Raw genomic sequence first — 14455 nt, 5'->3', positions numbered from 1 at the left:
ATTTACTGCACAGAAATAATTTCCCACAGAACAAGAAAGCAGTGTTGTGTGCATGCTTAAACCAAAAACCAAAAATCTGCTCACTGATCTTTAAAGCTGTATTAACTAAGATTTAGCACAAATCTGAATAAACGGAGTAAAAATTTTGAAATATTTTCTCCCTGCTGCACTAAAACCCCCAGTCACTCTGCCATCTTCAGGCACCGTGTTCATTTCTACCCCTCTGTGACTGGAGGTTATAAGATGCATTTTTTTAAACCAATATGGCTCATTTCAAAGACGGGCCACGGAGGCTCCCTGAGCAGGTCCAACCCAGGATGGGAGTAGAGCTGTTAGACTGAAGAGGCACAGAAACAGTGCGACAAAGAACAAGGCAAAACCAGGGTTAAGCTTGGTTTGGCATGTCGGAAATGGAGAGCACTAAAAGCGCCCAAAGGACCAACATAGTTCTTACTAGATGCTTAGGTACTGTAGCTGGCTAATGTGTATATGTCAGCTTCATTAGCAAGCTAACGTTAGCTTTTCAATTTTCCTGGATTAGCAAATGAAGCAATTTTGCTCAGATTGTAAATTTTTGGCCCAGTTTATATGCGACATACTGTAACACTGCAGTCCATGTAGCATTTTAGTGAGAATGCCATGAAAACAGCAGAAGTGGGGGGTTTGTTCAACTATCCAAGTACAACATGAAATTTCTTGTTACTACTCACATTTATGTGTGTCAAGTATGCAACACTGAATGTGATGCAGTAATATAGGACATTAGTACTGTATCAATATTACTGGTAAACATTGCTCTGAATACTTGGCTTGTGTTACTGCTTATACATCCACTACAAACAACGTTAGACAAACGTAAGCATATTGCTAAAATGTAAACCTCTTAATATGATATTGTGTCGCTGCAATGCCACCGAAAACTGCAGGATCTATGGGCTCTGTATGCTATATGCATTAGTTCTGGAGCCAGCTAATACTGCTGTGCTACCTGACTGCCACAACTGTGTCCTGCTGTCATGACCACATCAGAATCAGAATCAGCTTTGTTGGCCAGGTATGTCGGACACACGAGGAATTATGACCTAGTTTCAGAGACAGGGCAGGAGGACCAGAGGGAGAAGATGAGGAGATAATGATTGAAAATGTGCCTTAATTTCATGCTTAGCATTAACAACTGAATAGCTCCACAGGTTCTACAGGCAGGGTTTGGCCTCATGGTGGTGCTAGGGTAATAACAGGGCCCACAAAGCCAGTAGCTGCTTATTTGCTCTGGCACCAAGCAATTTCTGTGATGATGGAGCCTGATGGTGGCACTAGAGGAAAGGCCACAGGGTCACCAAAACCATTCGTGAATGTGCTCTGCAAAAATCAAGGTAATTCATCCATTCCTTTTTGGAAGGATGTGGCAACAGAGCCAGACACGTACGCAGAGGAGGGAGCATAACACCCTTGGCAGATGACGGTAAACATTCAAAAGCTACAATATCCAGGGTTTATTACACAAACAGCAGCAAGTGGAAAACTACAATGATTGTATTCATGTGGTTAAACTTAAAAGTAACATCAGCTACATTCTTTTAGCTAAAGTTAAAAGATTTTAGCCTGCTTTTCCCTATGAAATTGTACTTGGAAGTATGGAAATATGAACATTACCATATATAGTTTCTCCTCCTCTCTCATCTTTTCTACCATTTTCCTTTGTCTAAATGCTAAAATAACATGTATTCTACAACACATTCTCCTCTGCACCATGTTTCTACAGTATGTTTGTACATACGGCTGTTCACACACAATGGTTTGTGTGAGTAGCAGACACACACACACACACACACACCGTCTATAGGCTCTTTGCTCACAATTTTTTATTTTCTGTCTTATTCACATTGCATTTCTAAACCTTACAGGAGAAAGACAGATCCACTGCCTGAATTATCGGCTATTAAAGCTAAGTTAAGGTTCGATTTCTCCAACAAATTTGGAAACTGCTGACTATACTTGAAATCTGTCTACAGAGGATTTCATTATGCCGTCTTTTATCTGGTTCAACGGTGAGCTGGTCTAGATAAACTCGTGCATTCCCACATGGGGGCCAACTCTTTTGCTTTTTGCTATTTGGAAAAAAAAACCCTGCTTTATAAAGCCTGATTTTTAATGAAGGTCATGACAAAAGAAAACATTTCATTTGACTATTGCAGAAATTAACAAATACTAATCCCAATGCCAGCCAGTGAACTCTGGCCTTTCAAATCATAAAGTAGTGAACTGCAACTTTGCTAAATGAGTCTGGCAAATGCATGGTAAGAAAAATGGAATCAAAACTTTGCCATGTATTTTTGTAGCTAATTAGTAGCTTCATGATTAGATTCATTCACCTCTTTTTTTTTTATAGCTGTTTTATAAAGACACCCGCTTGGCCCCAACCATGAAATATTTTAATATAAGAGAAACTTATCTCAGAGTAGCCAACTGAAAACTGGAAGCAAATTGAAACTGAAATCATAATTAGAAATAAAAATGATCATGTAACCAGATTAAGTTTTAAAAATGTTTGTAATAATATTTGTTCAAATGAGGCAAAGCTCAGGAAAGAAGTTAAATTCATTAATCTGTGTACTCTCTCATCACTCTCTTCCTATTCATTCTCTTGAACACACATGTGCACACACAAACATGCTGATCTTCTCACACCTGATGCAGGAATTGACGTTTTCCCCGAGACCCTCTCTCTAATCCGGCTGATTTGATAAGAAATCTCATTCCCCTCACGAGGACACGCTGAGGGACCATCTGACAGATCTGACTCCACTTCATACTGCCCTGTCAATGCTATCTCTCATTGCTCATGGCAACCAGACAGGAAATAAAGCCTAGATGGTGGGGGAGACAGCAGCGCAGCACGGCCATTGCGGGCGCAGCACTGGCCCCTCCAGGACCCTCTCTGGGAAGGGGTCTGTGAGACCTGAGCCAATCGATTCTTATCGACATAGGCGGTAATTACATTTCATTAGGTTTCAGTGCCAATCCACACGGCCCTGCCGGGGATATGGAGCGAGAGACAAAGAGAATGAGAGAAAGAAAAGAACAAGGCAAAGGTAAGAGGTTGGACACAAAAATACCATCAAGCTTAATTTCTGGTTATTTGAGATCTTCATGTGATATTTGAGGGAAGCTACTACCTGGTGTCCTTAGGTTGCCATTACTTATTTGATATAACTTAATTGTATATGACAATAGAACTCTATTGGTTGCTTCAAAGATTAGATAAAAAAACAAGAGGCTGCTACTGGTTTTTCAAAGCCTAAATTTAAACTGCTGAGGCATGTGCACTACCTCCAACATATGCATCACTCTGGGTTCAAAGGATCATGACGTGAGGCACAATTTAGCTCCAAACCTGGGAAATTGCAGAATGATAGTTAGTTGTTTTTGTAGGCTATTCCCTTGAAGGCAAACTGGAGACATTTACTTCAGGGGCAAAAACAAAGGAGTAAGCATCTTCTGGGGTATCCTGGTAGTCTCGTTGTCTGGGATTCATTGACTGCAGCCGAGAACCTTTGCTGCATGACATTACTCATTACCCATATTTCCTGTTCCTCTCCACAGCGCCGTCTAATTACAAAACATCTGTAATGTTTATAGGGGTGAGAGGCCTTAAGTCTCTGACTGTTGGGTACTAGGACTTTGTTAAATTCACAAAACAAGAAGATGTTGGGTCACAAAAATAAATTCATAAAACAAAAATGGGAAAACCCCAGAAAATCCAATATTTTACCAAGCAACAATTTATAAATTGGGCCATACTCCTAAAATTTGGCTGGTACATGCTAAAGCGACACATGGCCACAGAAGATGACATGTTCTTGGTGTGACAAATGGTGGACATTTAACAGTCTACTCAAGATGTTCTTAAGTTGATCTGGACAACAATCAGACTTGAATATCTGTTTTTCAGTTGTCTGTTCTCAGCCTTCGGTGATCGTGATGTCCTCTGTCTACACACCATCTGCCTCAGTGCTGCCTGCTGGCTTTTTCATCCATTTGACAGTTAACAGTTCGTGGCCAATGGGACCGCAGACGACAGTTTAACTCAACGGCACTTAACCCTTGGACTCAAAGATTCAACCATACTGAATTAAAAACTAATTCATCCTGTCTCTTCTCCATAGTCGTCCTCATCTTTTCTCTTATCCTCTCCTCCCCACTTTTCTCCAGTCCCTGAGAAGCATGTCACAATGTTAATCTTCCTTAAATTGCATGCCATTACAGCACAGCTATGGGCAGTGAGGAAGAAAAAGAGGTATTTCTCTGTAAAGGTGAAGTAGTGAAAGATCTGTAAGTCAGTTTTTTCTTTCCAGTTTCCTCCTAGATAAAGCTCATTTTCTCTCCCGATTTCATTTTCTAAGAAGCTGTCGTCAGATCGCTCATTAGCAGGAAGCCAGGTAATAAGTTCAAGAGCATTGCCAAGCCTTTGATTAACATGTCTGCCCATCTATCACAAGATGCTGAAATAATTTTATTCATTAGACCAACAAAGAATTTGTGATCTTCCATTCACTGCAATCACGATGGACACAGAGGCTATGGCTTTTCAGAGCACAGTTTTGAAGCAATTTGCTTTCAGAAGCACAATTAGGTTCATTTTCTTTTGGGTCAAAGTTGAACTCCCCAGTTTACAGACTAAAGATAATATTAAGTGTGTTTTTCCTAGGAATTAATATCTCAAAAGATCAGTGCTTGCTGTACAGACTTAGAAGCTGAAAAAAAAAAACACACATCAATTTATAAGTCTCAGCAGAAAACGGTGAGATTTGGGGTCAGGCAGCACGGTATTGCAAATAACAAGGTTTGAAGGGTTCCTCCCAGATGTGCTCTAGTACTGACATGTACAGGGAGAAAACCTTAGAAAAAGATAATGCCAATCTTTCCACTGAGAGAAGCATCAATAGAGCTGAATGTAATACAACCACAGAACACACTGCATTCATAAATCACTGTTCATAACTAATAACTTCTGCTCTAAATCTTCTGTGAAAGTTGTCTTACTGTGCTGCTGTTGTTGTCCTTTCTACACAAACGCATTCCATTCAGTATCACTTCCAAGAAGTCATATTGTTACAATAAAGCACCCCCCCGCCCCAAGCTTATACAGCACAGCAACAACAGCGAAGTAAGAAATACTGCTGGCACATTTCTGTATAACCTTGCAAATAGTCTTTGTATTTATTCGTCAGTTTATCTGTCAGTGATCACCTCACTGTACGTATCCATCATGAAATTACTAGGGCCAGTGTGTTGTTCAATCTTACAATGATACTGAAAGAGACAAAAAGAAAAAGGAAAAAGGAATCCTGACATTTTTGAGATGTTACCAAATATGTAGAACTACTGGATATAGAATGGGACTCGATCAAATTAACTGAGAGAAAAGCTACAATTCCACATGTAAATTGCATTCATAAATAAAGTTGTATAGTGCTCCGGTGGTCCATTGTGTTGCAAGCCTGTGAAGTGAACCTTTGTGACTGAATGTGCATCTCTGCCAGTCTATGCATTTATATGTGTGTACCGAATATTGGTGTGCTACACCTGTCACTTCACATTAACTAACATAAAACGTGGTTTATGCAGGCTCCCAGGTGGGAGGTGCCTGCTGAAGCATCTGGTGGAAAGTGGGGTAACCTAGTGCTGATGGTTGTAGGGGGGCGGGGGGTCACAGGAGATTAACAGATCGTGCGTGGGCGGTGGCTAACGCATCAGAAAGGGACCTGCCGTCCAATTACCTTCAAGAGACAGGAGAGTGGGAGGATAATTACAAGTATTCCTGTCAGAGGCATCACGCTCCCATTGATGCACTGGAGTGAGACCAGCAGTGATGTAAGGAAGCGAGTGGGCGAGACAGAAAGACAGGGGAGACATGAGAGGTTGGATTACACAGGGCAATTAATTAAAGTCTGTCTTTGGACATTTATGCTCGCACACTGTTTTTCTGAATGTTTATAGCCTTATGTAGACTAACAGAAAAATCACGTCTTATTTCTCAGATTCTACTACTGTAAGTGACAGGTACAGGGGATTAGAAAAACAAAATACTTCAATTAGTTGTTTGATATCGAGCAAAAGTGGCAGGAGAGGTAAAAATCAGTGTGCTGCTCATGTTCTGTGACTAGCAAGCTTCAAGAGAAAGGCTTCTCCATGCATTTGTGTATTAATAGATTTCAACCCTCAGGCTTCAGGCATGTGAGAGCCGGCACTCGTGTGTGTGGGTGCTGATGGTTTAGCATGGAAGGGCCCTGAAATAGCCGCACTAAGCTAACAGTGTCACTCCCCCACACAGCCAAACCACTAGACTCAATCAGTGTTACTACTTCTCATGATTCAACTAACACATGCCCTACACAGGATGGTTTTTATTTCTGTCCAGTTTGAAAAAGGCACTGCGCATCATACAGTAATGCATCAGTACAAACAAGAAGGCCTTTATCTCAACCATGTTGAGATAAGCTAGTTTTTATTCTGATCCTCTAATCTAAATGTTCTTTAATACAAAGGAGAGAGAGAGAGAAGAAAATAAAGTACCACAAAGTCAAGAATAGCGATGATCTGTTTCGAAGACTAAAACCAATTTCGATGTTATGGTATGAAACAACCCGTTTCATTAAACTAGCTTCATGTGCGACTCTTCATTGCCGTTCCCGCTGCCCCTGAACCACTGTCACACTGACTGTCTCAGCTCAGGGGCTGCATCCTTTGAGGGATGTGGATTACGAACAGTGAAGGCCGAATCGAAATGAGACGTTCTGGTCTACGGAGGTCTAACGAATCTGACGGCAGACTTTGAAACTTGTGACCTCGCTTTGCCACTCAGGATATTATGTGCAATTATTTTCACAGACCAAGGACAGAGGTCTCTGTTCCTTCTAGGAGACCTGATTTACATCACACTAAACTGAGACACTCTACCACCTCAGAGGGGAAGGAATCTACTAAACAAATGTTCACCGACTTTGCAGACCTATTGAAACACGTTTTTAAATAAGAATCTGAAAGAAGAACATCCTCCCTTTGAATTCGTCAAGGAAGGGACCCTAAGGAAGTTCCAATATACACACATTGTCCAGCCACTAACCCCCTCTCAAGACTCTCTTTGCATACACCCAAGGTAAACCCCCACACAGCTGCATGGCAGGCTTGGCCTCTCGGGCCTCAAACTGAACTCTCCTAACACCACACAAACTCCGAGTGAACTCATATGGACATTTGGGTAATTCTGTATGAATGAATGATATAAGTGTTCATGTTCTTCACATTTTTCAGTAAATGATTATGGACCTTGAGAAAAAACCTTTATCGGTTCCCAGTGCAAAGATCTCCCTAATTCACATAAAACCAGCGACTCGTAGCAACACCAGTGAAATGTTATCATGGAAACACACTGCCCTCATCTGTTACAATGGGTCAAGTCTCTGACCCCAAAGGATCTGTTCTCATTTGACCTATGAAACTTTATAATTGGCAAATGTTATAAAGTTATGTTTTGTTTTATATGCCGGTCATTTCTGACTGACATGAAATTACCAATAACAGTATAGCCATCCAAACAAATACAGAATGAAATGTTCCACCTCTAGATACCAGTAATTAAATGCACATTTTGACAAAGTGTTTTGTTATAGAGAACTATGAAATATTACAAGCTCCACAGTACAAAATGTTTACCCTGGTGTCTTATTAAGATTGTTCAGATTGTATTTGGATTTCATTAATTTAGATGCATCAATTTAAAGAGTCTGCAGATTTAGAACTTGAAGTACAGTAGTAATATTTCTCGTTTGGACCTGTTGGATAATTTACTCACTACCAATATACTTTAGACAGGTAACTATTATACATTTGTCAGATAATCACAATTGTTTGTGCATGAATCCAGTGATATGCTTGTATATGCTACAATTTAGTTACTATTTTTCTTTCCTATGAATTATGAGATATGATTCTCATTCAGTATGTTGCTTATGCTCAAATTATGGTGAGAAGAAACTAATCTTGTCTGATAATTACGTTTCTAGCCAGACTCTTAATTTGTATAAGTTAAGCCAAGGACTCCTCTCACCCTTCAGGGTGTGTGACATCAGAGCATCCGGAGATGCACCGGCCCCCACCAGGTGTGTCGTTTAAAACCTGTAGACAATCCTTTGTCTTGGGTAGAAGGCGTATGAAACCAAGTTGCTGTGTAACATTTTCTTCTCCTTTTGTCTGCCAACTAGGGTGTTTCCCCTCTTATTTCTCTAGTTACTTTTACTTTAATAATTTTTTTACTTTTTGTTTTTCGTAAGCCAAGTCACGTGAGAGCCAATTTACAGTTGACAGTTTTTTCCCCCCCCAATTTTTGTAGTAAACTTAGTTTTAGCATCTCTGTATCCAATTTCTGCTGCTGCTCTGCATCTTTCAATGAGCCACCAACCTCAGTCGGTCTCAGAGACCCAGCTGTGTCACTTGCTGCCAGCTACAAACCTTCAAAGGTGCTGAAACAAATCCAAGCTCTGACCAATGGGCCCTGCGACTGCATCACCAGTCGGCGACCCTGGGAAAGAACTCCCAGTGCCGTTCTGGAACACCGACCGAACCGAACCGAAGCTCAGAGCACTGCTCCATCATCCCCAGGTCCAGCTCACTTCAAACAGGCAGATCCACAGGAAGATCCAGGCTGGTGTCGCCTAAGCGTTGATTAATACGAAATTCTCTTTTCCAATTTTCCACAATTCTCCCCTTAATAGCTACTATTTTTATAATGAGTCATAATTTCCATCTCACTATAATCACCAAGATAAACCAAAGGGTAATCAATCAAACCTGTTCAGTATTCATTCAGCTGTTCTCACTTGTTGTTATACAATTAACTTGCCATTTGAACTGCACCAGCATCCACTTCTTATTTATCTAGAACACAAAATTCTTTTCTGCTTTCCTTGTTTCCGTCTGTTGGGAACAGTTAGGTCCCTGTATCAACAAGGACTCCTCCTTCAAGCTGAAGATTGATAATTTGATTAACAAGTCAACTGATAAATAAGCTGCTCTGCTCCCTGTCCAACATGCAAAGAATCTTGGGACTGACTGAGCTGTGAAGGATCCACCAGTTGGAGTCTTTGCTGCCCTGCAAAAGCTGCATTTGAATTAGTCTTCAAAATGAGACGGCCTTGTTACAAGGCTGTGATGCCATTGGTCTTCAAATGCAGCCTTTGAAGGATGCAGCCCCTGAACTGAGACACAGCTAATGTGAGGTTGAATAACCCACTTGTCACTACCTTTAAATAAATTTAAGTGACTCATTAGATTAGAGGCACAAGGCTGTTTTAGCATAACCCTGTTGTGAGTCTAACAAGGCAGCAGGAGGATATCTGGGTGATCATTTTGTTAAGATCAGGCCTCTTTACTAACAACCTGGGTCGTATTTTTTCTTGTTTCAGCCAACATTTCACCCACCAACATTATTACTTAGGGCCCGGGGACCATAGATTGCAGGTCAAGATAGACGAAGGACAATGAAGACTGGTTGTATTTAGTTACTATGTTGTTTTATTCAATTTTTATGTTGGTTTGCATTTAAATATTGATCCCTGCTGCTTCTATGAGAGATTACAAACTGTAGAGATTACAATGACATTAAACATCCTTTAAATCCATCCTGTAAATAACCCTGCCAGTATGCCCTGCCTGAAAATCACCATTTGGTTCTTTTGAGGACCAAATGAAAGTGCAGCACTTAATTCACATCATTCGAAAAAAAGCTCATTCTCACTGAACTCAAAACATAATTCAGAAGTGACGTGCAAAAAAATTACACACAGAACATGACAAAGTGAAGCAGGCAAAGGTGAAGATGTGTCTGCTGAAAAACACACTGACTACTGCGCTGATCTATCTATACGTCACGCCTGATCAGACCAAGTTACTGTAGCCTGCTGGGGTCTGTTCTGGTTAGCCTGTGTCATATTCACAAGATGAAAACAGTGTGTGCTGTATTTATTGACTGTAGTAATTTGCTTTCTGATTCAGTTTCTGCTTAACTAGAACAGAAATTGTGACAATATATTCCTTAACTTCCTTTTCTAAAGATATAATGAAACGTATTAATAACTGACTAAATCTCCATAAAACAAGTGACTAAAATGGAATTTAAAAAAAGCACATGGCGAACAACAGTGGACCCAGCCACTGTACAGTATACACTTCAACACTATAGCTTGAAGTGTTGTGGTGACATACAGTGACAGGAAAACAACCTGATTTTAACAGTGGGGGGCCTGGTGGGAAAAAGGAGTGACATCTTTACCCATCTCAAATGTAATACTGCGGAAACAGTGAGTGAGTATTGTTGGGGAGAATCCCTGCAGCTACAAAATCACTGGGAAGAAAACCACAAACCTGAAGAGACACCTCAAGGTGCACCTCACACACACGGAGATAACCTCATGTTAAGATGTTATACAGTAGGTGCATTAAATCAAGTGATAATGGTGAAGACCTGGGGTTTCCTGGTGTCTCTCAGCTACCCCCCCATGACCCTGACTGCTGCCTACAGCCTCTGTTGCGTTATTCCAGCTTCTCCACCCTGTGTTGTCAAAGTACGATCTGTAAATTAGCCCCGCCTGCCCCGTAGCCAAGGTTAGAAGAAGGGTTTTTCCAGCCAGCAGTCATGTCAAACTGCCATGGAGGAGCTCTGGGCAGCTAAAAGTCTGAACCAGCAGCTGTCAGAGTGAAGAGGTGGCGTCTTTAGCACAGAGAGAGTGGGACAAAGAAAGAGCAACAACCAGGGTTAACATGGGTTTGGCTGTTTGACATGGAGAGGGTTAAAAGCAGCCAGAGGACTCAGACTGGATTCAGATGTGGCCTTCTTCCTTCTGGATGTGTTAGCATCTAAAGCTAACCTGTTTGCTTTGGTAACATTAGCCACCTAGCATAGTCAGGATTTTACCTTTGTGTTGAATTAATATGAATTTATTGATTATAATTACTCATTAGCCAGCTAATGCTAGTTTTACACTACAGGCTGCATTTTGTAAAGTTCATCACAACCAGGCATTTAGATTACACTGTCGCTAGGAAACAATGGTATGATGGAAGGGGCAAAGAGCAGTTAGGCGTGGCTGATGCAGCTAACTACTGAACTCAGTGGTGCAACATTATGTATTAGCATCGAGATGCTGCTACATTGCTTGTGTGTCTGGTTCATTGAGCTTCAGCGCAGCCCTTTCCAAGTGCATGGACAGTGAGTCAGTGTATATGTGCAACATGCTGCAACAGTAAATTTTTGTACAGTCAGCCAGGGAACTAATCCAGTGGAAAACCACAAGCAGAAAAAAAGCCAGACAAAAAAAATCCCATCACATTGTACCTGAATGGAGTATAATGGTGATCACAATAATAACAGCATGCAGTCAGAACCGCCAGTTCAAGCTCCTAATCTGCTGCTGTCAGCAGTATCAGAGACAGCGTGGTGTAGCATCATGTACCACACACACACAATTTAATAAAAACGAGGTACACAGCCGCCGCTCTTTACAGATTTATTCTGGCATGGCTAATGATAGAAAGAGCTGTGAACAACACTGCACCACAGCGTCGCCTGAGACAGATGAATTGTAGATAAACCTGACACAGCAATATAAACACCACTGGATGGCCTGATTTTATACACACAGGTACAGACAGAATGAAAAATACTCCAAACTCTGCTATAAAAATATCAATTTCTTTATAGCCCTCTTCTTTTTTTTGCCATTTCCTAGCATTCAAACACAATTTTATTCCACCTGCTATCAAATTCTACAGTCTGTATGTTTATGTACTGCACACTGTAAAGAATCTATTAGTAATGTCCACTTTTTAAAACTTCTCAAACAAAATCTGATATTTGTCTGGGGAAAAAAAACAAGTTAGGAAAAGGTACCTTGCCCATTTCCCATACTGTACTTTCAATAACAAATATACATTTCCTGACATAACATAATATATAGTAGTCATCCCATACTGTGTGCACTAACTAATTCTTTTCCATTGTTTTGTCAACATTAAGCCACTGTTAGTAGCACATCCTGTAGATTTTTCACAATAAAGGCAAAGGGCTTTAACCTTGGCAACTGTTGTGACAATCTTAAATCAAAAGTCAACTTACTAGGTTTTTCAGAGCTTTCAACTGCATCTCACATCAAATGTCACTAGGAAAGACTTAAATGTAATTAAACGCCTTAAATATGCTGTTAGGATTTCATTAATTCATTAATAATAATATTTAATAATTTATCATCATCAACTGTATGAATTTCTTTTAAAAGCCTGGTTCTGTCCTTAAATCGACTGACTGAATGGAAAGAAGTGCTCTTTAAATTAAAGGATCCGCTGAGGCCCCATCTCCATCGTCATCTACAATATTTTCTGAGCAAAGTGACTCAGCGATGAGCCCACTGCCACATTTAAACTCTCCCGGACACACAAGCTGAAGCTGAAATTCCACTCCGGCCTTATCGATAAGTAGCCATCTAATCAGCAGCCAGTTCAATTTAGCCCAATACACCTCTGGCCAGTTACCGCAGCAAACAGCTTAGCACTGAGCACTGAGCCGCAAAAATGGCCCACACCCGTCGCCTCGCAATGAGACCAGCCCGACACCGGCCAGAGCACACAGCCAGTGTGAGTGTGTGTCTGTGTGGGAGGGAGAGAAAAGGTGAGAAGCCAAAAGAGAGAGTGATAGCACATTCCTGAACTGTCTGTCTGGTCAAATGTATCAGAAATCACCGTATGGATGGATATGACTTGTCTTGTATTCGTTGACTCTGGGCAATATCACAGCTAAGTGGTGGAGCGGGGGGTGGGTGATCGGGGGGAGGAGGCTGGGTGGCGAAGGAGTGGAGGATATCTAAGACGAATTAGAAAGACATGATGAATGACGCAATATTTTCATGCCAGAGGGAAACTATTGCACTTCAAATTAGTGGGGGTGACAGAGAGAGGGAAGGAGGCAGAGGAGGAATGAAATAAATCTGCAGGAATAAAGGATAATGAGAGGGGGAGAGCATTTTACTGTTGGTGAGGTAAAGAAAAGGCAGTGGGAGAGGAGGGCGATATCTCAACATATTGGCCTTGTATTGAAAACTGAGTCATCGTACATGTTGGTATTGTCCCCCTCTCAAGACAGAGGTTGTTTACTTGATGGCAGATGGAAAGTACACAAGTACTTTACTTATGTACTAATTTGAGGCTGAAATAACCTCAACAACAAAGCAGGTTCTTTGTCTTTTTCATTCTACATCATAACTGTCACAGCCGAGAGAGTTTAACAGAAAAAAATAAATATTTTTGTGTCTTGAGACTTTTTAGGTCTTTCTTTCTCTCAGTCTTGTTCATTTCCTTTCTTTCATGACTTTGCTTTCTTTCAGTCTTTTATTGTTCAATCATTTCTTTCAGTTTTTACCTGATGGGAAACCTTGAAAACTGGAAATACAACATAAACTCAACATAAACTAAGCTCAACTTTTTTTTTCTTTCTGATCTTCTGAGAAATGTGTGTGAACTTCAGCTTTTTTAAGCTTTAAAGAATGATTTATCAGCATTTAAACCAACGAAGGAAAAGATCCATACATACATACATACTTTCCCAATCAGACAGAGTGGAAGTTTTAAGTGTGGAGGGAAAAACTCAGACAGGATAAATGATAAAAATTCAACCCAATGGGGGCGGTAGATGAAAAGTTGGAATATCAATAGTCATTCTGATACTTCCTCTGGGGACCATCAATGTTTGTGTAAATGTTTATTGCAATCCAACAACTGGCTGTTGATAATTCAGTCTGGCCCAAAGCAGTGGACTGACCAATCGGCCACGAGTTCTGATCGATTAAACTGTCTGATCTCCACTTTGCTTGTACGGTCTGACCAGTGGCCACCATTCCACAAACCAACTATGTTCCATTTACAATGATAAAAAAAGAGATGGAGCAAATCTTAACCCTTAAGAGGCTGGGGTTGAGAATGTTTGGGCATATCTATCCATTTCTGCCTGAAATAACAAATAACAGCATTAAATACTGTTGGGTAAAATTATTAACAAGGCATACTTTAAGGTTGATTCTAATATTTTATGAATTAAAAACTTAATTAGTAGAAGATTAACATTATGTTTGTTGATTAGTTAACTTGTTTGTTTACTGTGTGTCATATGATTATTCTATCATATTAAGAAAATGAATAATTAGGATTTAGTTTAGAGCATGCATGAGTTTGCTTACTTGTATGTTACAATTATGTTAACATAGTTAGTTGAGTATCTCATTCTATGTGTTCACTGAATTCTTGGTCAGTATTTACTGTGTTAGCCAACTGGGGTACTGTTTAACATCAAGGGAGACTGATTCACTAAAACACTGAATCACATTAGATTTACAGCTTTAGCAAAGAGGGT

Source organism: Monopterus albus, unplaced genomic scaffold (assembly GCF_001952655.1).
Source record: "Monopterus albus unplaced genomic scaffold, M_albus_1.0 scaffold132.1, whole genome shotgun sequence".
NCBI lineage: Eukaryota > Metazoa > Chordata > Actinopteri > Synbranchiformes > Synbranchidae > Monopterus > Monopterus albus.
The sequence above is the reverse complement of the archived record's forward strand: the minus strand, read 5'-3'. Positions refer to the sequence as shown.